Consider the following 27,732-nt stretch of genomic DNA (forward strand, 5'->3'; position numbering starts at 1 on the left):
CAGCTCACAGCGACTCAGAAGTGACGACTCACGATCAGCACTCAAAAGTACGGCGATCTTAATACAACTCTCCCGGTTTCTCACAAAAAACAGCAATGAATTAACTAGTGGTATCTGGTCATGGAATTCTATCACAGTTATAATTCTGGTGGGGGAGTACTGTAGTGTATCTACCGCTACAAAAATATAATTCCAATTTACTAGTGTATACGACTTGTTAACTCGATTCTATGTTGGGGTACCTTTTTATAGATGAAGGTTGACATTGTCTGTAACTTCTCTCCCCACAAATAATATTATGAAGCTCTTTAATTCAATATTTAAAGTTTAAACAAATTGCAACTAAAACAAGTTATTGGAAGAAGCGTAGAACTGCATTTAGTAATTTTAAATGCTCTTTATAGTTGACAAATAAAGAATTTATTTTCGAACAAAAATTTTGCACTCCATGAAACCCAGTATTGAGTTTGTGAGAGATACAAAGTTCCGATGAATAATTTTATCAGTTACATTATCCTCTTAACAATATCCCATCGCTATTAAATATGAATTTTACATATAAACGTTACTTTCCTTCGTTGCCCAAATCACTATTATTAACGTTAAATGCATTGCATAATGAAGTTCAGAGTAAATATTTATGAATTAATATAGTGAGTATTATGAGTTATTTCAAACAGAGATAGCCGTCACAAAATTTCAAAATTAATTGCATGCAATGTTAATAACCTAGGCGTGGACATTCAACAAGCAGCAGTGGTAACACCCTCAGTCAAAATATTATTCTCTGGGCGTAATTTATCGGGAATTGTGTTCTGACGCTTTAAATCAACGTCTCCCTCTTAGATAATGAGAAGGGACTGGTTATATTGAAAGTGCCTTAGTTACAGTTGCGCTAAATTATTCAGATACATAACTTTTAAGCGATTGCTATGTACTATATAAAACTTTTTTAACATGTTTCTTAATGGTAGGGGACAAAATGTCTGACGTTTTCAGAATGAATGTATTTATTCGGAGTATAATTATGAGATGTATTTACTCTTTTCAGAAAAATAAAGTACTTTATATAGCCATTCTTATACATAGGTATAAGTATTCGCCAATTTTCGAAAGTTTTCGCCAAATATAAATCTTAAAAATTTTTTGTGATTAATTTTTTCCCATAGAAAACTACTTTACGGTAGTTTGTTTCAGATTTATAATATTTGGACCCAATTCTAATTGGTTGTGAGGCGCAACTACCGAAAGTTACTGTAATCGAATAAAAAATACTGATTTGTCAAGAAAATTCATTTTGACGTAATTTTGAGGATCTAATTAAATATTTTTTTTTCCAGTGGAAAAAATTATTCGACAATACTTTTGCTAAAACACAATTTTATTCGCCAAATTTACGATTTTGTCGCATTTAGCGAGGTGTTTAATCCTTAGCTTAGTTTATCCTCTGGTATTGTATGTAAATACAAATTTTTTTTTCTTCAAAGTATGGTTAGGCAGATGTAAATCACAGAAAAATAAACAGCATCTTTACTCCTTTGTCATCAATTTTTGCTAAAGAAAAATATATAATTTGTTGACGACTAAAGAAGAATAACATTTTCTTTTTTAAATAAGTAAATATTGTTATGAAATACGAATTTTACTTTGACTAGCTTCTTTACTTATTATTAATAACACCTGATAAAGAAAAATATTTATCTAGGGAATACTGGGTTATTAGATCCTGAACTTAAAAATAACTGGGTGTGGGGAATACGGAGCACGTGTAAATCGGGGATTGGCTCACACCCCCTAACGGGTTACTATAATAGTTATAAATTATACATTTTCATGGTCATTCTTTTAAAACTTTAACAAGACCTAGCAACAAGAAAATTTTATAAATGGTTTGGAATAAAAATACTATTACTAGAAAATATTATCTCTACACACAAAATACTACACCCATAGACAATTATAAAAGTAATGCAATCACCGTATACAATTACTGTTATAAATAATCATTATAAATAAAATAAAATCTCCATAGAGAAAAACTAAATTCTACAATCGCTATATACAGTCATCAACATAATACGATTCGTATACAATAAATAAATACAATATTTATAAACAATTATAAAAACAATTTAATCATTAAATACAATTTTTAAAGACATAAAGCTACAGTAAATAAAATACAATCTTTAAGTAAATTGTGAAAAGATACAATCGACTTTTACGATTAAAAAAAAAATACAATCGTTACATAAACAATCACAAAAATAGAATCGCAGTATACGATTGCTAAAAAATACAATTATTAGAAATACAATTACTCTAAACAGCATTTATTCCAGTTATTAAAAATACCATCGCTGTATTCAAATTCAAATATACATAATACAACAACATAATTCAATTGCAATTATAAAATACTCTAATTTATTTCATTTTTTTATTCTCTGAAATTTTAATTATTGGCCCACCGGACTGTGTTGCATCAGAAAGGTTCTGGGTTCGAATCCCGGACAAGGCATGGATGTTCTTTCATTCTCTGTACTATCTGTCTTTTCTGTGCTGGGCCACTTAATATGGTGCCCCTGAAATAATGGCCAACAAATTTGCCCTAATACGTCTGGATTGGTAAACATCAAATAGGTGGGCATTGGAAAAAGAAAAGTTTTAATTATCGTCGAAGCAAAAGAAGAATCACTCAGCACAAGACGTTCATATACACTGGTTATCATAAATTAAGGAAAATTCACAAAAATCGCGACAACTCAAGAAATTACACATGGAATTTTATGAAACTTACCCACAATATACAACACATAGTAAGGTATTAAACAACATAAAAAGAAATTATCAGACATTAATAGTAGTATAGAAATTAGCACATGTATAAAATAAACAAATTGGAAGTATCGGTTTGCAATAGAAAAAGTACCTTTAATATGGAATATGATTGCCTCTAGAAGCAATACAGCACAAACAGCGATGTGTGATGCTTTCAATTATGCGGTCTATCAGTTCAATAGGAAGTGAGAGCCATTGCTCTTGTAAAGCAGTTGCAAGCGTGGCAAGGGTCTGAGGGGGCGGATTGATGGCAGATACACGCCTCCCTAGAGCATCCCAAACGTGCTCGATAGGATTCAAGTCCGGGGATCGAGCTGGCCACTCCATGCGAGTAATTGTTTCCTGTTGAAGATAATCATCAACAATGCGAGCTCTGTGTGGTCTTGCATTATCGTCCTGTAACAGGAAGCAATCACCAATTGCCCCGGCATATGGGCGCACATAAGCATCAAGGATGTTGTCTCGATAAACCTGAGCATTCACGGTTCCCCTTGGAAAGACATGGAGGTATGTGCGCCCTCCTAAGGATATGCCTCCCCAAACACAGACACTGCCTCTTCCGTATGCATCTCTTTCACGGATGTTTGATGGATGATAACGGGTCCCAGGTTCTCTCCATATCAAATAACGTCTACTGTCACTTTCTAGACTAAACCTGGACTCATCCGTGAAGAGAACAGGCCTCCATTGATCTGACGTCCAGTGGACATGTTGTCGGGCCCACTGCAAACGGTCTCTCCTATGGCGTGATGTGAGCGGCACGCAAATGGCTGGTCGTCTCGCATACAGACCACCTTCGTGGAGCCTTCTGCGCACAGTTGACGTTGACACCAACCTTCCGGTGGCTGCAGCAAGAGAGGATCTAAGATGTGTCGGAGTAGCGGTTCTATTCCTGCGTGCACTTAATGTCAAATATCGGTCATCGGCACTGGTCGTAACAGTTGGCCGTCCTTGACTGAACCTCCTAGATGCCGAATCTGTGGTTTGAAATTGCCTCCAAAGTCTATGAACCACAAATGGACTCACATTTAGCCATCTGGCCACTTCTGATTGACTCTGCCCTGCCTCTAGTCTCCCGATGGCTCTCCATCGTAGTTCTTCAGGCAAATGATGCCTAGAGGTCATTATTACGAATTGGCTATCTCAGATTTTCAATGTCGCAATCACAGTAAAATTTGTGTGCTTTCTCTCAAACTTGGACTTTTATGCTCCAGGCAGATGACGTAAGCCGAGTGCAGCGCCACTAATTTGCATATTGCAATTTTACTCAGCTACTCTTAGTGGACAACATATGCAAATTTTGCACGGTTTGGCTTACTTTTGAAAGAGTTATCGCTATTTTTGTGATTTTTCCTTAATTTATGATAACCAGTGTAGTAACTTAGAGCTTGATAGTAATCAATTTCATTCTCTGGTTGCAGATTATAGACCAAAAGCCGTAATTATTGCCCTTGATTGCAGTTGTGCCAAAGTTAATGAAGAACATTCGAATCTTTTAATGAATTCTTTATCCAAGATCTTTCTCATTCCCATGACAAATCCCTGTTCTTTCATTCTCCAAGTTCATTCTCCAAGCTCGATGGACTGTTGGTTTCTCAACTGTTTCTCATTCTCTTTCCCTGGAGTCATTTCACCTGCCAAATCAGAACTTTTTTTTCCTTCGTTTTCCTCGCCAACGGCCGATTTTCGCACATAAAGAAACGTAATCTGACTGGCCATTTTTTGTTCTTTTTGTTCATTAACTATTGTGATGGCGGGTTGGTCTTTCTTGTTTTAATGAGAAAATAGACTCGGTGAGTAATAAATCGAGGCAATGAGAGTATCGAAGCTAATTGGGTCATTAAATGCAGAAGTAAATTAGCCTAATTGACTGTACTTCTTTCGGCCACTGTTTTCGTGAGTTTTACGGAAACAAGAATATTTTTTGCATGGTTTTGAAGAAAAATGCAATTGCTAAAATACAATATTTATATAGTAAATGCAATAACTATATACAATTGAAAAAAAGCTTAAAGAAACATTGAAGTCATTACTTGAGGCTTCTAAAAAAACAGTCATTATAAATAAAATACAATCCCCGTATACAGTTACAGAAAGAAAAATCGCTAATGCTTTTAAAATACTCGCTATATTTTTACCATATGCAATTACGAAAATGCATTTGCTATATACAATTATAAAAATAAAAATATTACTTCATGCAATTATAAATCTAATACAGTCTTAATGTACAATTATTAAAAAAAATACTATCCCTATTTACAATTACTAAAAAAATTTTACTTTCCCCTTTACAATCACTGGAAACAAATAAATAAACAATCGCTAACGAATAGACGAAGAAATGAGTAAACGATATATAGTCGATATATAACGATTTATAGTCGATATGAACAATTGCTAAAAAAATGATAATTATACATTAAATGCAATAACTATATATAATTACAAAAGTAAAAGAAATATTGTAGTCATTATATAAGGCTTTTGAAAAAACAATCATCATAAATAAAATAAAATCCCCATATACAATTACTGAAAGAAAAATCGCTGTATGCAAAATACAATCACTACATACAATTACTAAAATAATGCAATCCCTGTATAAAATTTCAAAAATAATAACACATGATGCAATCATTATATAAAATTGCAAAAAAAAAAAAAAAAAAAAAATTATCTCCAAAAAATACAGTAACAATAAACAAAATGCCGTACTCTATACCATTACGAAAATACATTTTCTATATAGAAATATAAAAATAATACTACTATAAACAATTATAAATCTAATACAATCTTTACTCTGGTAGGGTTCGATTTTGACATAATTTTTATTCCGTGAAAGGAGAAACTGGCTTTCGCGGAGGACTTTTTGATGAAACTAACCCGAATTTGCGTTACATGAGAAGGAAACCAGAAGTACCTCCCATGGTTAAGGGGATTCTGACCCATGATCCATGTACCACTGAGTATATTTTACGTCAGTACTGCGGTCGGTGCGAGCCGGAAGCAGAATTCGTATCAACCAGCCACAGTTGGATTCGAATCTGGATCACCTCACTGAGAAACGCTCGATTCCTTAAGTCCTCGAAAAGTGAATTTAGATACAGAAAAGTAATGTTAGTTGATATTATAGTCGAATTTATAGTCGATTTTAATTTCTAAATACTCAATAGTTATGAACCACCATTGCGAAGTTTAAGAGATTTAAATTAACAAATTTAAGTCAAGATATGTACTTTATTTAACTATTGATGCTTTTGTCTACAGAGGAGAAAAGAATTACGAATGCTAATTGGAAATGCTAAAACTGGATATTGTAAGGAGCAAGTTTAAATTTGAATTTTAATGTCTTTTTCTTTAAAAGTTTTTTTAATAATTTTTATATACATGTACAGTACTCGGGGTATTAAAATAATAAATTTTTTAAAACAAAATTAAAATATTCTGTGTTGCTACATTCTTTGATTTCTATTATTCTTTCTCTTATTATCTTTCTTTTCTATTTTGCATCAAATTAAATAAATATGAAATATGCGATTTAAAGAAAAAACAAGTTATTAGTTTTAGGAAAAAATGAGTAGCTTTTAAATACATAGGGAATAGAAAATATTTTTTCCTTTTTAACATAAAATACATCGCTGAAAAATTATTGCATCAAAATACATAATCCTGATATTTAAATTTAGAAATAGCCTTAAAGCATTTTTTTTGAAAGCTTAAAAAAATGTTTGGATTCAAAGCATAATACGTCATGCGAGATTATAAATTAATAAAATAAGCATAAAATCTGAAAAAGATATGTGTATGATATAGGCACAGACACTAGACAGTAAACATTTAGGGAGAAAAAAAATTGTGGTAAAATGATTGTACTCTATAATAATGGCATTTCTGATAAAAAAAAACAAAACAATAATTCTGTTTAAAAAAAAAAGAAAAATATACGGTATTTAGAAAATTCATTTGGTAATGTTTTCGTTCATATTGTACCAGTTTACCATAAATTCAGGTTTTTAAAATTATAGTTCTTGTTACCACACAGTTAGTGACAGTTACAAAACTGAAAAGTTAATATAACCAAATAAATAACCTTTATGCCGTGCTTTTAGGTATCATGATAACATTTCGAATTTGCAACATTTATCAAATTTTATCACATGTTATAAATCTCAATTTTATTGTTATATAACTAAAATCATTATTAAATGCTTCGGAAAAAATTACCAAGCTTTTTGGTTTCTCCTTAAAGCCAGAAACACGAAGTGAAGTTCACCATATTCCATAAAATTAACCATATGGTGAAGTTTACCATATTCTGGAAGTTTTGGCAATATCTTTTATCTCGGTGGACGTTCGTCTGCTATTTCAGATTGACCAGAGAGAGGAAATTATCTTTTAGCCTTTTCAAAAAGCATCTAGCATGCAGTGATTAATAAATAAATTCGTTACAACAAAGCTGACTCAACTTTAACCAGTGTTGCAATTATTCACACCAAGTCATTGAAAAACATGTTCTTTAAACAATAAACTTTCGTTAAAATAATATTTTCAATATTTTCGCCGTAGTGTTTAAAATGGCGGAACAATTTCCAAACATATTTTGAAATAACAAAGTGACTAAGACGTTTGAACTTTCTAAACTAAGAATAAAAAGACTCCTTTTAACAACTGTGTTTCAAAATTAAATCGCTCATTATATCGGTGGACGACCTGTTCTTTTAAATGAATGCACTTATTTAACGCCAAGTTCTTGTATTGAGTTATTTTCACACGCCATTTAACAGAATTACTGTCATGTATTTAATCTGTTACTCGAGTAATAGTTCGTTTTGAAATCACTCTAACCAAAGTGCGTTTAATTTCCGTAAAATACATTATATCTGCGTAGATCGATATGGGTCATTGCGTTGAAGATATCGTTAAGTTACATGTACTCGTTTACTGCGATAAAAGGAATTTCTGCTAGTGTTACTTTTATTTTTACTTTTGCTTTATTTTTTATTTATTAAAGGGAAATCGAATTTCTGTTAGTATTACTTTTGTTTTTAACTAAAACAAGATGATCAGATAGAGAAGAGAAGTGATTAAAGGATTTGGGAGTTGATAGATGGAGAAATATAGTTCGAATACATCTAGTTGGGATAAACTGACTTAACTGGCTGTAGTGCCTAAGAAGAAGAAGATTACTTTTTATTTTTGAAAGTGGGGTGAGAGAAGTTATCGATTATGTCAACCTTCATCTATAAAAAGGTACCCCAACATAGAATCGAGTTAACATGTCTTATATACAGTCAATTCGCTATAACTCGAAGTACGATAACTCGAATATTACTATAACTCAATTTTTTATGAGGTCCCGACCCTTTTATCTTCAATTTCATGTTAATTATTCTCGATTACTCGAATTTTACTCCCTTTAACTCGATTTTTTTTTGGATCTTTTAAAGCAAGAAAAAAAAGCTAGGAGCTGATATCTTGCCCCTTCCTTTGCAACACACACACAATGTCTTTTGCACTCTTCATGGAGAAGCTAAAGCTATCTCTCTTGAAGTATGTGAACAGTGGTTAAATGAAACGTTACCAAATTTACTTCAAGGATATTCGAAAATGGTGTTTTCAATATGGATGAAATGAATTTATTTTTTAAATGTCTTCCAAATAAGACTATGATGTTTAAGGATGAAAACTGCTCAGGTGGTAAAATGAGCAAGGAGCGTTTGATTGTCCTAGTTGGAGGAAATGCGTCTGGGTCAGAGAAATTGCCCTTGCTTGTTATCGGAAAATACCGAAATCCCCGATGTTTCAAGAATGTTAAAACGTATCCTTTGGATTACAAGTCTAACAAAAAGTTTTGGATGACATCAGTTTAATTTGAAGACTATGTAAGAAAATTGGATCGGAAATTCTTCGCTAAAAAAAGAAAAGTGATACTCTTAATGGATAGTGCATAGTGATCTACCTAATTTGAAAGCAGTAAACTTGCAGTTTCTCCCGCCAAACACAACAACAAAGTTGCAGCCGATGGACCAGGGTATCATAAAGTGCTTCAAACAGTCTTATCGTAAATAGCTTGTCAGAAAAATGATCTTAAATATTGTAAGCATTTAGACGATTTGTAATTAATAAGCATTAATTAAATAATCTAATACTATTTTGAAATTCCAAAACCGAAACTAACGGTAAGTCGAACTTCCAATATGTCGAAGTTTTTCGTCAGTCCTATCAGATTCGAGTTATCGCGAATTCACTGTACTAGTGAATTGGAATTGTATTTCTGTAGTGAAAGACGCACTGCAGTACTCCCTCAACAGAATTATATCTCTGATAGAATTCGATAAACTGATACCACTAGTTGATTCATTGTTTTATTGTGAGAAGCCGGGAGAGTTGTATTAAGATCACAGTACTTTTGTTTGCTGATCGTGAGAGCTGTATTAAATACACGGCCATGGTCACTCCTATGTTTCCATTAGCAGTCGAGTGTATACGTTGTGTATGATCGAGACTGAGTAGCAACAGTGCGATGAGGTGGATAATGCCGCAGTCACAAGTAGCTAGTCAACTATTCAATGTTAACCATCCATCGAAGTGGCAGTTTCTGTCAAGGTGGGCGTGTTCACATCGCGTCCAGTTCACCAGTGTGAGGAGAGTAGTATCGACAATGTCAACATCCATCTATGAAAAGGTACCCCGACATCGAGTTAACATGTCTTAGATACTAGTGAAGTGGAATTGTATTTTCGCAGACGTAGATGCACTATAAGAACTTTAAAATGCTTGTAATTTAGATGTGTATTTTTAGTTGAATTAAGTACAGATAAGGAAGGTACCGAAAGTATCTCTCTCAAATGTAGATAAAGTTTTTACATATTTATTTATTTTTTGGTCATGGAATTTCACTCTGGTTACAGAGAATTAAATGATCGAAAATGTAAGTTTGGGCAAAAACAATTGTAAACATTCGAAAAGCGTTCTCAAAATGCATGATAAATTTAGAAGAATCGTACTTAAAATAATTTTAAAAATTTAATTTCAAATGATTTCTTGCTGGAGTGCTAATTCTTTTTATACATTTTATGATAAAACTATTTGTAAAAATGCTGGAACTCTTGAATTTATCACACAAAGCAATTGCATTTTATTTTAATTTCATAATTTCAATATTTTAAATTTAGTTTTTTAAAATGTAAATATTTAAGTTTCCTATAAAAAAAAACTTTAATCAAAAGTATTATTTTATAGTAAAAGGTGCTCTTTGTTTGCGAAATGAATTGAATTTGATAACGGCAAAAATTTTAGTTTTTGATAATTACTACCTAACTACTTTTAAATAGGATAAAATTTATAGATAAATTTAGAGTCCAGAGAATTGTATGCCAAACAAATTACAGCAATTGGCTAGTGCAGAAAATTACAGCGATACAGAAGTGTTGCAAAATTTCTAACTATTTATTTATAAAATGAGCGATGTTGTGATCCATTTCATACTCCTGATTGGACACCTTCAAGTGATGTCATCATAGGTAAATCCTGACATTGGTCGATTCAAAATCCAATAGAGTTTGACACACATGAGTGACTTTGCTTACAGGAATCCAATTAAATCTGATTCAAATCAGATTGTCAGTCATAAACACTTCACATCTTCTCGATTACCCAATTAACGCACTTTCTGACAAAATTATCTTGCAAATGCACTTAAAATTAAAAAAGGTTGATATTTAAATTTAAAAAGGTTTAATATTTCAGACATTTTTTCTAACGGAAAATTCTTTTCAACTTTAAGTCATAATTTCGGACCTTAAACTTAGAAATCGTGTAAATTTGCAGCAATCTCATAAAGTGTTAAATTGAACCATATTTTCTTTTTCCGTCTGAATTGAACTATAAAATCGTGCAATAAAGTTTTAAATAGTTCTCAACATGGCACTATTGTCATCATGTTACGGTTGCAGTGAAATTAATGTAATTCTCTACGCATTTCAAACTATCCAATAGTGTAGATTTTATAAATAATAGATTTAATAGTGAGGTTGGATAACATTGAATTCAATAATTCCCGAAATAATTTATTATAATTGAAAGAAAAAAAAATGATTCAAAAGTTTTCTTAACTTTCCATCTCCTTAACCGAATTTCTTTTACCTAGCGAAACTATAAAATATAAAAAAAGGAAGCGCTCAAAAAATTAATGTAAAAATATTGAGTTCTAAAGTTCTTTGCATATATAAGTTTTGCAATAGAGTTTTTAATATATACATTTATCAATAGAACGGTTCTAAACAATATGTAAATTAATATTTTAAGTAAATAATTGATTTTTCTTATGACTTATAAAATCATACACAACATAATTTAAGTAAAAGTCCAGTTACTAGATTAAGCTGCATTTCAGGATTTTAAGATACACATTATTAGTAAAGGAAGATCACAAGGAAAACGATATCATTGTATGCACAGTGAAAAAACGTTTGGTCAAAACTACCAGAATATGAAACATTTGCTGCGATTCTGACTCCATGTTAACAGTTCAGTAAATTTTGCCTATGCACTTTGGTAATGATTTTGGTAAAATAAAGAATACAATATGGGTTTATAATCTGTGAAAAAATTAAGTAAATGTGGTAAAAATTGGTAATTTTATCCTAATTCCTAATAGCATATGTTATAGACATCATTTATTCGGTTAAATTTACTTTTCAGTTTTATAATTTTTAATGTTTGTAAATGTATGATAACAGGAACTATAATTTTGAAAGCTAGAATATCCGGGAACCTGTAACCATATGACCGGAAAAATTATCAAATGAAGAGTTTAACTATTATATATTTTAGTTTTTAGTAACAAAATTACATATATATTTTTTAACTAGAAATATCATTACTACACATTACGGTAATTTCACCAGAGTTTTTCCTCCATGTGGTCTTACATAAATATTGTAATATATACACCGAAGAGCCATTACACTATGACCACCCTGCTAATAACATGTAGGACCACCTTTAGCCCTCAAAACTGTTAGCACCCGCCATGGCATTGATTCCACAAGGTGCTGATAGGTAGTATGAGGTATACGGTACCAAACGCTCACCAACTGGTCCTGCAATTTCCTCACATTGCGAGGGGGTAGCGTGGCAGCACGAATTTGGTTTTCCAAGTAGGACCACAAATACTCTATTGGATTAAGATCAGGTAAATTTGGGGGCCTAGACATGACTTGAAAGTCACTGGAATGTTTTTCGACGATTCGACCCTTATGACATGGTGCATTATCCTGTTGGTAAACACCATCCCCCGCAGGAAAAACTGTTGCCATGAATGGGTGAACCTGGTCTGCAACTATGTTCAAGTAGCTTACAGACGTCAAGGATTATTCTATAAGGATTATGGGTCCTAATGTGCCCCATGAAGACATTGTTCCTGGGCGAGAAACCATGAAAATATGGGCGAGCCCATTGTTATAGATGGAGGGTGGTCATAATGTAATGACTCATCAGTGTATATATGAATGTAAAAATTACAATCCATATTTTTATTTAGATTAGAAATACAATTTTGCATAAATAAAATATCAAAACATACTTTTAAGTAATTTCCAAAAATCTACTTTATGCTAAATGTAAATACAATTGAATATAAACAAAAACGTGAAACTAATTTAATTTAAGTATTAATGTAAATTAAATTTAGTAGTTTTTTTTCGTTTACCATATATTTCTGTTATTTTTCATGTTTTGCTTAAAATTTCAAACTTCAATACGATTTTTCTATGTTTTTCCATAGTTGACATTTGTAGCATGATATATTTACCGACATATACAATGCGATTCATAAATACATTACCTTAGAGTTATAGTAATGATACCTTATCAAATGAATGTTGTCCTTTTGTTTATGGCTTGTATTCTTTTATGCTAAAAATATATTACGTTAATTTTGTAGTCTTAGAAATTCACTAAATGATTTAACTCAAAATTCAAATTGAATTGGAAAATACTTATTTAACAAAAGCACTATATGAAGTCCCTGAGGAATGTTAAAGATTTGTCGCATATACGAAAGTCCAACGATGGTTAAGGTTTCTTAATTACTTTATCAATTTTCTCCTTTGTGAGTGAATAATTACTGCAAGAAGAATAGAATTATTCCTTTCGGTAAAATTAAAATTAACTTAGGAAGAAGAACAATCTCCCATTTGGGAAAGAACGTTCTATGAAGAACTATCAAGCTATCAGTTGTGTACGGAATTTAATTGGATTTATAAATGAGGAACTGAGAACAGAAACACTGAAGTTTCCGTAATTGTTAACTTATTTTACTCTCCTTTGTGATTTAGAATCATTTTCTTAAAATTTCATGGATATGAATCGTTATGTTTAATAATAGAATGTCAGAAATTTTTTATTTTTGTTAAGATGTGTTATGTTTTTTTTGCTAAGACGTTTTCAGAATTGCTGCCAAGCAGTGCATGCTAGAATAATGGTAACCGGTTATTTTATGTTAGAACATGTTACGGTGTTTTTCTACTGAGACATACTGTTAAGTGCGTTGTTAATTAGCCTAATAGTGTTATAACGTGTTTTGACGTTACTGGGCAGAAAATTACAATGAAGTTTTTTAAAATTCTCGATATCGCATTGTGTGCTCGGGTGAAAGTTATCAGGTTACAAGTGTTTGGATGTTTCTGTGCTAAAACATGCTATGACGTTTTGAAACATACAATCATGCGTCCTATATTTGAATAATGTTTGTGGGGAGAGAAGTAACAGACTATGTCAACCGTCATCTATGAAAAGGCACCCCATACATAGAATCGAGTTAACATGTCTTATATACTAGTGAATTGCAGTTGTAATTTTGCAGTGGAAGATACGCTACAGTACTCCCCCACCAGAATTATATCTGTGATAGAATTCGATGAACGGATACCACTAGTTGATTCATTGCTGTTTTGTGAGAAGCCGGGAGACCTGTATTAAGATCACCGTATTTTTTTGAGTGCTGAATGTGAGAGGTGTATTAACTTCACGGTCGTAGTCGCTCCTGTGTTGCCGTTAGCAGTCGAGTGTATTCAAGCTGACGTTGTGCGTGATCGAGACGAGACTGAGTAGTAACAGTGCGAGGAGGTGGATAATGTCGCAGTCACAAGTAGCAAGTCAACTGTTCAATGTAGACCATCCATCGAAGTAGGCGTTTCAGGATCAAAGTGGGCGTTTACTGTCAAGATAGGCGTGTTCGCATCACGTCCGAAGGTCACCAATGTGGGGGATGGTAGCTACAGACCATGTCAACCGTCATCTATGAAAAGGTACCCCAACATAGAGTCGAGTTAACATGTCGTATATACTAGTGAATTGCAGTTGTAATTTTGCAGTGGTAGATACGCTGCAATGTTAGTCAATAATTTTGTGTTAAAGCGTGTTATGACATTCTTATGCTGCAACGTACTATGACTTTCTCAAAATTTTTATTGGGCATTGTGTGCTGCTAATCAGTCATTCATGCTTGAACGTGTTTTAAGGTTTCTGTGCTGAAACTGCCTATGAATTTTTTAAAATTCTGTGTCACACATTGTATTTGGGTGTAAGTTAGCAGGTTACAAAATGTTTGGATGGTCCTGTGCTAGATCATGCTATGACGTTTTGAAACATAATATCAATCGTCCTATGCTTGAATAAATTATTTTGTACTAAAACCTGCCATGACATTCTTATGCTGCAATTTTATATCACTTTCGCAAAATTTCTATAATGCATTATGTGCTGAAATGCTGGTAATCAGTTATTTACTTTATGGAGTTTATCTGTTATAAGTTTGTTTGCGCAAAAGGCAAGTATTGCTTCTAAATAATTTGGTATTATTATGCATATCGGGACTTAACGTATTCTGTTTGCGTTAATAGTGAACTCCATCATTGTTAATTTGGGATCGTAATTAGTTGAAAATTAAATCATAAGACAATGCAAATTTTTAATTGACATTATTCAGAACTTTAAAAACGACTGAAAATACCTCACTTTGTTGAAATACGTCTACAAAATTATACACAAAGATATTGTTTATTGCTGTTATAAGTAGAGGAAACAGAATGACAAAAGAAATAAAAATTTTATTGAAAAAATGACGAAAATTATTTGAAAGGAAGGTACCTAGTGGTGTCATTTTACTCTCTATTCTTTTGATTTCAATCTTTGCTTTAGCAATCTCTAGGCTGTTTTTTAATGTATAATATATGAAATAAAATTTTTTGTAGTGAATGATATGATGTTTTTAGAATTGTTGTGAACTTCTGACAACAATAACAAATTTGCTTCGACGTACAGTGAGTGCGTTGACAATCTTCTACAATTGAATCTTCAACCAGATACAAGCGAATCTTAAAAGGAAAGTTGAAATAATCTCCGCAAAAGCAAACAACTGCAGCCCTTGCAAACGAATTTTTCGCCATCGAAAACGAATAATTATATTAAACAGCCACTGCAAATACTGCCCTCTACAGTTGAGAACACGAATCACGGTCGAGATAAAATAAATAAACAGAATGAATTTAAACAAATCTGTCAACATATTAAATTGGTACAAGCCAACATAAGACAAAAAACTGTCAACCAAATTATTCAGGGAGTCAACATCCCGAATAAAATTTACAAAATAATTCCGGCAGAAAATCACTGAAAACTCACAATGCGTGACTGCCATTTTGAAAAGCGATGTAACACGTTCCAACACAAACAAACAGTTCTCAATTTATAAGACCGAATTTATTAATAAACGTAACTATTCATTACCAGAAAACTTCCGAGGAAAGAATAATGCTATTCCAATATTCAAATCACAGATTTGAGTAGGTTAAGGTTACAGTGAAGGTCTCTTGAGTGGGTCTAATTTGAATTCCTGACAAGTAAATCCAATTAGATTTCGTACACATCTTGTCGTTTTGATAGCTCTTCAGTCGTTGTTTCCTTAATGGAAGCGTTCACTTTCTTGAGAAGGTAATTTTAATTTTACCGAAAAGGCTAATTATATTTCAGTCAAGCTAATTATTCACTTGCGACTGGGGAAAATGACAAAACAATTTAGGGACTTTTATTCATTTTATCAATCTCCTGCATTTATTTTAAGAATATGTGAAGAATTAAAGAAAAAAAGGCAAGTAAAGTTTGTAATGAATGTGTGAATATTAAATGAAAGCAAAAATATTGTTTGTTTTTAAGGTGTGGAATTTGTGCAAACCATTAATGAAATTCAATGTAATAAAATATTCATAATATTCAAGCTTATGAGATCGTGTGTTTATAGAATACTTATTGCATCCTGAAACGTCAATAAGAAAGCGCGCCTTAGCCACGTACTACGACATTTATGGGCACAGGTTCCGATACAATTTTAATTCTAATTGCCTGAACCCCTCTAGAAGTTCATTACAACATTTACGCGATCTTCTGTTAGATATAAGGTTTTCTAACTTTCACATAATGACAAAAAATAGACTAAGATGTCGATTAAAAAGAATCAGTAGCTTTAGGTGCAAAACTAATTTTGGATTAGAAATCCCCCCCCCCCCGAATAAAGCAAAATTCGGTATATATGTATACAAACAACAAATTTGTTCTCTAATGTTATTTGTATTAATGTAGACAAATGTTTTATACATGATATGTTGATTGGCAAAGCAAAAGTATTTTTAACATCATATGTTGAAGTTTTTATAAAGCCACTTAAACAATGTTAGTCAGATAATACAGAAACTATAAAAACAATTTCAATATTTCAAGACGTTAAAAAAACGATAAACTAATTAGCATTTTCATATTATCTTATATATTTTATCCCTCTAGGCCACCTTTGTTTTCTAGTTTTGTCTCTAACCTTTATTTTCCATTTTTCGTTCGCAACTTTATATTTAATATATCGTTGTATTTTATATTTCGTCATTTTTTATATATCGTTGTACTTATATTGTTATATTTTATATTTCGTTGGCTACTTTATATTTTTTCGTTGGCAACTTTTATATTTCATTCTTCAAATTACTTTTGTTTCTTCTCATTGAATCTTGAGGATGGCCGCCTATTATTGAAAGCTTGAAATATGGCGCCTTTTACTTCCATCTGCATATTTTTGAAGCCAAGGATTTTTTTTATTAAAATAATATCTATCGCTTTAGTTTTTTGGGATTATTTATTGCATAAATAACTAATCTATGCTAATTATTCAGGGTCTAACTATTTATCCAATCTATCTAAAAAATACCATAAAAATAATGAAATTACACGAAATTAAGGCAGTTACAAATATTAGAAATTTTGCTCTATAATTATTTGGTTATTCATAAAATTTGACTAATATTTTATGCATAAAATGAGATCACACGATTCATTAAAAAGTTCTTAATGTTTCAAGCATTAGACAACCTCTTATATCAATGTTTGTGTTGGAACATGGAATTTGCAACGTTGACACTTGTGAGCTTTGTGCGAAAGTGATTTATAGAGAGGTTTAAAGTGTCTTGACTAGAGACAATGTCATTATTCCAAAGTAAATGAAGTTTAAACAGTTTTGAAATTTTCTAAGAGCTTAATTGTTAAAGTTGTTCCCGTGTAATATTAATATCTAAGCAACGTATAAATTGAAGAAATTGCTTTTATAATTGCAGACAAATTGTGTGTATATATATATATATATATATATATATATATATATATATATATATATATATATATATATATATATATATATATATATATATATATATATATATATATAGACATTTCTTACTTTTGCTCCACGTTAGTAAGTTTGTTTTCTGCTTTCCTTTATCTCAAACTCATTTTCAAATGCATTTTTATTTTTTAGCTACATGGTCGCATTATGAAAAGTAATTTTTATCTTAGGAAAACTATTCTTTATTCAGAAATATCGCATTTATCGTAAAGGATGTTTCGTGATGAAGACCTTTACTCTTTCCCATTAAAAGTTTTTCTATTTTCTTTTCTTTTCTTCTTCTTTGCGTTTATATATATAGCATAATAAATAAATACAAAAAGAAAAAAGAACACGAAGAAAATTAAGAAGTCTTATTTACAGCACATCAGCTGCTAGTATAAATATATAGAAATAAAATAAGTTAAAAATATAGAGAAAAAAATGGAAAGTAATGAAGATTGAATAAAAGGGAAGAAGAAAAATTATTAAAATAAAATGTTTTTGAAAAATATTAAAAAAAAATATTAAAAAAAATATTAAAAAGCCTGAAAACTAAATAAGGAAAATATATATCTTTTCATCAGCTCACACGATTATATCCGTAAAAAAGGAGTACTTTATAATATTATATCTATATAGCCAAAGTGAAATATATCAATACAATAGTGTGAGGAGCACTAAAAAAATTGAAATGCAAATGGAACACATTAAGCAAAAAACCTAAACGAAATAAAACATATCAAGCAAAATAAAGCAGAAAATAAATTGTAAGGAAAATACAGAACAAAACATAAAATGATATCTATAAAGCGAGTAGCAAATTCAAATGTACTTACACGTGCCGGAATCTTTCTAGAATGATTTAAAATATTTTCGTAATAAGATATTTATTACGAAATTGCCAGATTACAAAATATGAGAACAGAAGCGCAAATAGATTTAGAAGAGTAAATAGCGGGATCTTTTATGGCGCATTTGTACTGCTTTGCCCGAAGTGGATTTCCTCATGGTAAAAATATAAATTAATGAAGAAGTTTTTACTGAATTTATTAATAATTACATACAATTAACTCAATGATTTTAGATAGAACTTAAACATAATTAATTCATTAATTCATTTTAGATAGAACTTAAATATAATAATATAATTAATTCATTGCTTTCTTTAAATCAAATTTTGAAAGAGTTTGTCTATTTGTTTTTTGGATAAATAAACATTACTACGTTGTCTTTTAATTCTATTCATTTTATAAAAAACGGCATTTAAATAATTGTTTTTAGAAACATTAGAGCTCCAAGTAATTAGTTTATTTACATTAAAATTAAAGTAATTTATTTTATGGTATAAATCAACAATACAAATATTTCCTCCTTTTTCGTATGTTATTCTAAAACAGAACTTTTAAATTGTTCAAAATATGGAAATTATTTCTACATAGAAAGTTAGCGTAACAAGTTATTCTTCAACAATCGTTTTTAAACTGTTTATACATGAAACCTGTTTTAACATAGATACTACTGTAACTAACATTAGTTTACAAACTATGTGAAATATCGGAACTATTTTAACTTAAATAGCTATTTCAACAAATTATTCCACGTTAGTTTTAAAACAGCTCAAAATACGGAGACTATTTCAACATATGGAAAGTTGCTGTAACAAGTTATTATGGTACAAATTGAGAAAAATATTTAAACTATTTCAACAGAACTATTGCAAAGTTACTGGGACTAGCTGTTCAAAAATAACAGCTTTTAAAGTGTTCAAAACATGGAAACTATTTTAAATTAGAAAGTTACTGTAGCAAGGTTTTCTACAATAATATTGTTTCAACTGTGAAAAATATAGAAACTATTTGTACACAAAAATCTATTTCAACATATTAATCTGAACATTAATTTTTAATCTTTTCAAAATATGGAAGCTACTTTTACATAAAAAACTGTTGTAGCAAATTAATCTGCATCAGTTTTAAACTGTTCAAAATATGAAAACTGTTTCAACACAAAAAATTACTGTAACAAGTTATTCTATAACAATAGTCCTAAAACTTTTCAAATTATTAAAGCTATTTATAATACAAAAAATTGTAAAGAACAAAATAAATTCGACCACCGCAGAAATATGGAAACTGTTTAATACATTTTTTTAAACAATGCAACCATATGCTATACATAACATTAGTTTACAATTGAAGTCTTTAAGAAAAATTGAGTGAGTTTTTGCAAAGAACAACTACGAACTTTCGATTACTATAGATTTTAATTCTAGATTTGTGATAGATTATAAGTATCCAAAACAAATGAAGCAATAATCAAGACAAATGACTGATCCTTATTTAGTTAATCAAACACATCCTCAAAGGGCAATATTTTTCTATAATATCTTTACTTCTTTATGAGAACTAAATATTGTTTTTTTTACATCCAAATCTCTTTTCTCCCATGAAATAGTAGTGTTTTTCTAGTTAATTTTAAGAACTTTGTTATTCTTTCCTTCCTCTAAATTGGCCCGACAGAAATAGCAACCCTCTAGAACATTTTTTTTAAAGAAAAAAAAATTATAATCACCGATTAATGCTGTAAAAGTTCAGATGAGCATTCATGGATTTAAATTAGCCCTAGTATAGCTGACGTATAATTAGCCGTCGTCTCGTCGAGTTTTATTTCATAAACGCTCGATATAATGATTTTACTGTTGATGCGTATGCTATTTAGAGCTACGTTACACAGCCATGTTAATAAACGGCGCCATCTTGTTGTCTGGCCTTATGTAATGCATTATAATGCGGATCATCTTAAACATTAACTGTCTGGTTTGGAGTTGTGTGTGGTTTGCTAATGCTGTTTAATCACGAAAGCTATTAAAGATTGTTTTTGAGGGATAATTAAATTTGAATTGCGCATTTATAATTCAACTAACGCAAGCACAAATTTTTCTTCTTTATTGGGCTTGGTTTTCCCCCCTTTTTTTGCACCCAAATTTGCTTAAATAGTTATTGTTAGCTGTTGGAATTACTTTAAATTCTTATTTAGATTTTATATTAGTAGAGCAGATAATTTAGCTGATCGAATTAAATTTGACGCAGAAGAAACTAAATTTTTTATTGTATAAGTAACGTATATATTTAAAGAATGTATATGGAGATGTATGTCATAAGTGAGATGAATTATCTAAGAGAATTACAGCGATTTTTTATAAATATATTTTAAGGTTTTCGCGTTGATAATAGAAAAAAATAAACTTAGTCTTTATTTCTAGCCTGCAAGCTCACAAATGGCTAAATTCATTAATCTTTGGCTCTTATTTAAACTGTTCCTGTGATAGAACTCTATTGTTTTAATTTGTTACCGAAAAATAAGTTTTCTAAGGTTACTCGTAGACAGTTTGCTATCAAAAGATAAGTTTTTTAAGGTTACTTACGTACTGTTTGCTGCAAAGAGATAAGTGCTCAAAGGTTGCTTATAGATTATTAGGGGGAAAGGATAAGCTTTCTAAAATTATTTGCTGATTATTTTCTACCAAAAGATAAGTTTTCTAAAGCTAATCGTAGAGTGTTTGTTGTCAAACGTGATTGGAGCTTTCTTCCATTCCGAAAGCAATCGAAGACTGCTACTTACTGACTTAATACCATCATACCATGAGATTTTGGTTAAAGATTTATGGCACTAAATCAATGCTATATATTAAATAAAATTAAAGTAAGATTTTTTCCCTGAAAACTTCAGTTTCCTTTTTCTTTCCAAAACTGCCGCTTAGAGTATTATTTTACAAGTTTCTTACTTTGCACTCACAATTGATATATACTGATAATATCGATCTGTGTTTATCATCATTGTTACAACACCCCAGGGTGGGTCCCGGCCTTCTCCATGTCTAGAAAATTTTTCAGTGCTGTTTTCTTTTTCAAAAGATTTTGCCTGCTCTCTCCTTTTTCTTTTTTAAAAGATTTTGCCCTTTATTTTGAAGTCCGTGTTAATGGGAACCAGCCACCGAAGTTTTGATTGTCCTCTAGTTCTACTACCAATTGGTTTATGCTTTAAATTCTTCTGTGTTGGGCAAGTTTTATCGAAGCAGAAAATGCTCCCTTTAGAGACATTATTAAAACTTTATAAATTTTGCTCTTATGTTTGACACCAGAAACAAAAACTCGCTGTTAAAATGTGTCTGTATATTTTAAGTTGAGTAGTAAGGATATATTTGTTTTTCAATTTGTGCGAACTGTATTAAATAATTAAATATTGTGCAATTTTTATTTGCTTTTGTTCTGTTAAGCCTAGTTTGAATTATAATGTATATTTTCAATAATATAGTTATCAAACTATCAAGTCTAGAAAATGGGCTCCTACTTCTGAGCGCTTGAAACATGCCGACTGTTATTTTCAGCTTGTATATTTCAGAAGCGGATGAAGTTTTTAATCAAGTAACATAATATTGTGTCTTATTATATAAAGTTTTTATGTGATTTTCTTTACGAAATGAATTTTGAAAGGATTTTATGATGAATCCATAAAATCTTGCAGTGGCAAATATTTAATTTATTTTCAACACGAAAAAATAGTTTGAAGCATACAAATAAAAGTTTTTAATTTATTAATAAAATTACACATTATTAAAAATTAAAAATTAGTTGATAAAATCGAGGCTCAATGTTACCTTTTAAACCTTTTCACTATTTTCCTTAAAAGAATACTAAGACAATATTGTTTTAATATTTAATGTCTCTAGAGAAGCTTTCTAAAATACTCTAAACACTTCTTTTTCTCTCATAAAATTTAAAAATTCATGGAAGAAGAGTTTTTAAAAATGGATAACTTCTTATTTTCTTTACAACGAAATTTTCACTTTTCTAACAAATCTATCATTTGTGTAACATTTACAGAGAACAAAATCTTAACTTTAAATGGGAATATCTTATAAATATTTGATCAGAGAAACTGAGGGAATCTTTTAATAATACAGACTTTCATATCTTACATTATGAAAATCAGATTTTAAAGAAGAAAACTGCGGCACGATATCCTTGCATTATATTAGTAAGAAAATATTTCTCTCTTTATACTTCATATTTAGAGTTTGCTTATTAAAATGCTTGTAAGAAATGTTATTCTCTTCAAAACTAAATTTCATTTTGAAAAATTTAATATTTCTCTGTCAAAATATCTTCTTTAACTTTCGGAAAATAATATTTATTAAAATCATTAGGTTTTTGCTAACTTGAAGTTTTAGGAAGTAGTTTAGGCAGTTTTAACATTAAAAATGCTACTTTCAAATGCACCTTAAATGAAATATGGGCTTATAAATTTTTTTCATTGATTGTTAATTGAAGATGCTATTCATTAATTCATCGATAAGTTGATTCACTGATTCTTTCCTTTTTCTCTATATCTGATTCTCTTATTTGCGAATTCATCGACTTACTTCCTCCTCATATGATTTTTTTTACTTTAGTTTTTCATTCTATAATGATTCTCTTTTTAAGAAATACACAAAATTACGATTGTTAAAGCTAAACTATTTAAAAGGTAAAATTTTGAAAATATTTCAGCAAAGAAAACAAAAACTTTTTTTTCTTTGTGGTGTTCTAAAGTTTCCACTTTTCAATTTTCATTCGAAGAAAGTTTAGAGATCTTTTAAAAAAGTTTTTTTAAAAAATAAATCGAAAGCTTGGATGAAAAATAATTTGCAGATTTTGTAATAATCTGCAGTATCCTCTACCATGCTAGTGTGTTTCTGCTGCAGGGCATATATATAATATAAGCATTGAATATTTTTTTTAAAATACGTATACTTTAGGTAAAATAGTTGTCTTCGGCAAACATTTTAAAGTTGTACCATTAAGTCCCCAGGGAGGCCACGGTCAACTAAAAATGTAAAAAGTAGGGACTTATAAATACCAAAAATGTATTAAAAGAGATCGAAATTAGCAACTTTTTCTAGTATACTTCTTTCAGTTTGCCTTTGAAAGTGAATACAAAAAAATGTTTTCAGTTTAAATATGAATAATTTGCAATTGGTGGTAGTTCAGATTGAATTATAAAATAAATTAAATAAATAAAAATAAATTGAGTTTCTACCACTTCGTACATTACCCGTGGCTTTCCTGAATCTCTTTATGCATGCACAATTTGCTCTTATTATCAATTTGTTATTGATAAGTAGTGTCATTCGTTGTTTTTGCAAATGTTGTAAAATTTTATTTATCTCCTTCCTCTTACAGAGATTGTTGTAAAGTTTTATTTATGTCCTTCATGTTTCAGAGATGGTTGTGAAATTTTATTTATGTCCTTCATCTTTCAAAGATTATTGTAAAAATTTTTTTCTTCACCGATAATTTTTTGAATATTTTTGTAACATTTTATTGATGTCATACGATTTTCAAAACGTAGTAGAAAAATTGAACTCATGCATGTGTTTTTTCAAAACCTGCAAAAGGTTACTTATATCGCTCATTTTTCGAAAAATTGTTATAAAATTTCATCAGTGTCATTAGTTTTTCAAAACTTTTGCGATTAGGTTTTGTTCATATCATTCTTTTTTTAATAAAAATATGAAAATTGTATTTGTCAAACAAATGTAGCAAAATTTTTATTCATTCCAATAATTTTTCAAAGATTTTTTTAATTTTTATTTGTAAGTAAGAGAATTTAAAAAGAATTATTTATATACCAAATGATTGAGTTAAGTTGCATAGTTGTAAGTGGTTTAAATATCCAACACAATTTCAAGACCAGAGAAGTAATTCGGGAAAATAGTGCGACTTCAACCACTTACAGTGATTGCATTTCTAGTCAAAAGAGCTTTTACGTCGCAATTGGCGAGATTTTCAATTTCAGCCAATATCCTCAGCTTGCTTTCAAGGTGGAATTCATCTACCAAAAGGCATTACACCAATCTCGACAACATTTCAAAATCCGACTCAAAGTTAGGAAGCATTAAGTGTTCTTTGAAAATTGTCCATTTATGGGTGTTGGTTTATTGTCGACCAATTTAACAGCAATTGGCTGGGCGCCCGTCGTCAATTGAGTCTTTCCTGTTTTAAATTGGACATCACTATGTAACCACTTAAACCATGTTCTAAATTTCCGAAACTCTTTATCGAATTTCTGCGAAGATTTAAGTTGATTAAGGATTAGAAAGTTTTACTGACTGTATTAGGCAACGGTTTACTTATATCGAAAAAAAGCTTTAATTAAAATTAATTATAATTAATTCTATTGTAAAGGATTGTGGAAAAAAAAAGTATTGCAGTTTTTTGTATTATATTAAAAAAACATAATAGATCATCCTAAGTAAAAATACGAGTCATTTTAATGCTGAAATAAGAATGTTTTTATTAATTTACTTTTCTGCGAATTTTGGGTTTTTGAAATGCATTAATACAAACAACAATATATTCTTTAAAAAATGTAAACATACACATAAATGTAAATATACACATACACATACATGTATAATAACACATACACAAAATTCGACAAAAATGTAAGATATATTTTCTTCGTTTGTTCTGATGTAACTGTAAATCTCGGTTAACTTATTTCTGTTTAATAGCACATTAAACTAATTGAAAATTTAATGGAATTTTGTTATAATTTTAAAAAAAACCCGAATCATGTATGAAGTGGAAAATTTAGTAATTTTAAAACTGAAGCGCTTTTTTTTAGTATGCTAATAATTAATTTAGTGAATTTTGAGTTTTTTTTAAATATTAACCTTAAGAAATGATGCATGCAAATATTAATGCACAGTTAAAATTAACAATAAATTCTTAATATATCAAAAATGCGATGAAAAATAATTTGATAAGTTTTCTATAAGTTTTAAAGTAAGTACTAGTCAAACATTACCATTGTAATAAGATATTCGCGGTGTAATAAGATATTAAAAAATAGGAAATTAATTCAAAATCACTTTAGATTTTCGTAAAATAATTTTTTAAAAGCATGATTTTAAAAAATGAACATGACTTTTAAAAAAAAAATGAGCATCACACAGTGCAACTTAATTGAAAAGTTAAGTAGCTTTAATATTTGAATACAAATAATTAGGATATATTATTAGTGCTTCAAAAATAAAAACACAAATTATAACGATGATTGAATATTCTTCTGTTATTGAAGTTTCACTAAACTGTTAATCAAATATTTGCAATTGGACATTGACAAACGATGTTATTTTTAATTTCAATAATATGACTTAATTAAAGCTTAATGATGAAGAAAATTGACATTACAATACTATTTTAGATTTATTAGCGCTTCAATTCATAAGATTTGTTAAGTACTGTCTAATAGTATCAAAAAGCTTCATTCGTTTTATATTTAAGCACACAGAATGTGAAGGTCTTTTAATTTTTGAAAATATTGTTACTACTTATAATTTTTTATTTTGGATTTTTTTTAAATGAAAGTAAACTTGACATTTTAGCCATTGGTGATGAAGAGTTACTAAAGACAATTTACTAAGTTTGCAAATTACAATAAGTTATTCATAAATGATATAAGCGATCACTATCCAACCTTTTGCAGTGTTCATTACGATGAGGTAAATGTAATTAAGGAAACTGAAAATAAAATTTCAATCAACTATAATAAGCTCAATAATTATCTGTCAAATTACAATCCTCAAGATTCTCTTGATCAACAATATCGAAGTTTTGTTTTCAAACTCAATAATTTAAAAAATAATTTTAAATATAAGCATAAATCAAACAAAAGAGCCAAAAATAACTGGATGACTAGTAATATCCTGATTTTGATTCGAAGAAAGGAAAAACTATTAAAAAAAACTAGAAAATATCCATGGGATATTATTTACGAAACAGCATACAACACTATAGTTTCTGAGCTTAAGAACTTAATTAAAACAGCAAAATCAGAATATTTCAAGATCAAATTTTTAAATTGTGATTCAAATAAACAAAAATGGGATTTTGTAAATAGTATTATTGGTAATCAGAGCAAATCAACTACTTTACCTGATATTTTAAACGACTATGAATCTTCTGATCAATTCAATAAATCATTTGCAAATGCCAACAGTACCTCAAACCCAAATTCAAACAGTTTGCAAATATATATTTCACCAAGTTTAACCTCGTTTGTTTTCCTAGAATTGAATGATTGTGAAGTACTTCACTTAATAAATTCTCTTTCTAATAAAAACTCCTTTGACTATGACGGTATTAATGTAAAATTAATTAAACTATTTGCTCTCAATAATATAAATTTTATAACTAATTTCATCAATACCTCAATCAAGTCATCCATTTTTCCAACTTCTTTAAAAGGAGCAACCATAACTCCTATTTTTAAAACCGGCGATAAAAATTGTTTATCAAACTATGGACCAATTTCAATATTACCTGTTTTTTCCAAAATCATTGAAAAAGCTGTAGCTGATAAAATGCACAATTATTTAAAACATACAAATTTTTTCTCTGTTAATCAACATGGAAAAGTACAGAAGTAAAGGCAAAAGTACAGAAAAAGCTCTTTTGGAATTTTCAAAATTTATTCATAATAGTATTGCTGAAAATAAGATAACAGTAGCTATATTTCTTGATATATCAAAAGCTTTCGATAATGTCAATCACAATCTTTTAATCAAAAAATTAGAATTTGCTGGTTTCAGAGGAATTATTTTAAATTGGTTTATTTCATATCTTTCAAGCAGAGAACATAGAGATAAAATCCGAAGTAATTTTAGTAATTATATTTTTTCAAACCGTGGTGTTCCTCAAGGATCTATTCTAGGACCCTTATTGTTTATTATATTCATCAATGACTTTTGTCAACTCAAACTTTTTGGTAAGATAATAACTAAGGCCCGGATTTTGATGACATTTGCATTTTTTTGCATTTTTTGCATTTTTGGAAATTTTTTGTCTTTTAGAGCATTTTTTTAGATTTATAGGGCATTTTTCCTTAAATTTTGGGGCGTATTTTGCATTTTAATGCATTTTTTAAAGTTTTTTGTTAATTTTTTCCAATTTTTACTATTTTTTATCAATTTTCATTATTACACTGGCTTCCAAACAATGAAAAAATCTATAGAATATTAACAGGTGAAGCAACATCTTTTCAAATTGAAGAAGAATTGTAAGTAAGTGAGACCATCTTTTTCAAGTACGCACCTATAACATCAGTAGACGTTGAAAGAAGCTTCTGCA

At 29.8% G+C, this 27,732-nt stretch overlaps 2 protein-coding genes across 2 annotated transcripts in view; one reads left to right on the top strand and one right to left on the bottom strand.

Annotated features, from left to right (window-relative positions):
* Nucleotides 1-18,416, bottom strand: part of LOC107436757 (uncharacterized) — a 103,321-nt gene extending 84,905 nt beyond the window's left edge. Inside the window, exon 1 of the mRNA XM_087168286.1 lies at nucleotides 18,394-18,416. The gene's annotated coding sequence lies outside the window, so the exon portion shown is untranslated. The remainder of the gene's footprint in view (nucleotides 1-18,393) is intronic.
* Nucleotides 1-27,732, top strand: part of LOC107439363 (uncharacterized) — a 603,558-nt gene that overhangs the window by 104,457 nt on the left and 471,369 nt on the right. The window lies entirely within an intron of this gene.

The sequence above is a fragment of the Parasteatoda tepidariorum genome, chromosome 7, assembly GCF_982258835.1.
Source record: "Parasteatoda tepidariorum strain Cologne lab strain chromosome 7, Ptep-v5.0, whole genome shotgun sequence".
Taxonomy (NCBI): Eukaryota; Metazoa; Arthropoda; class Arachnida; order Araneae; family Theridiidae; genus Parasteatoda; species Parasteatoda tepidariorum.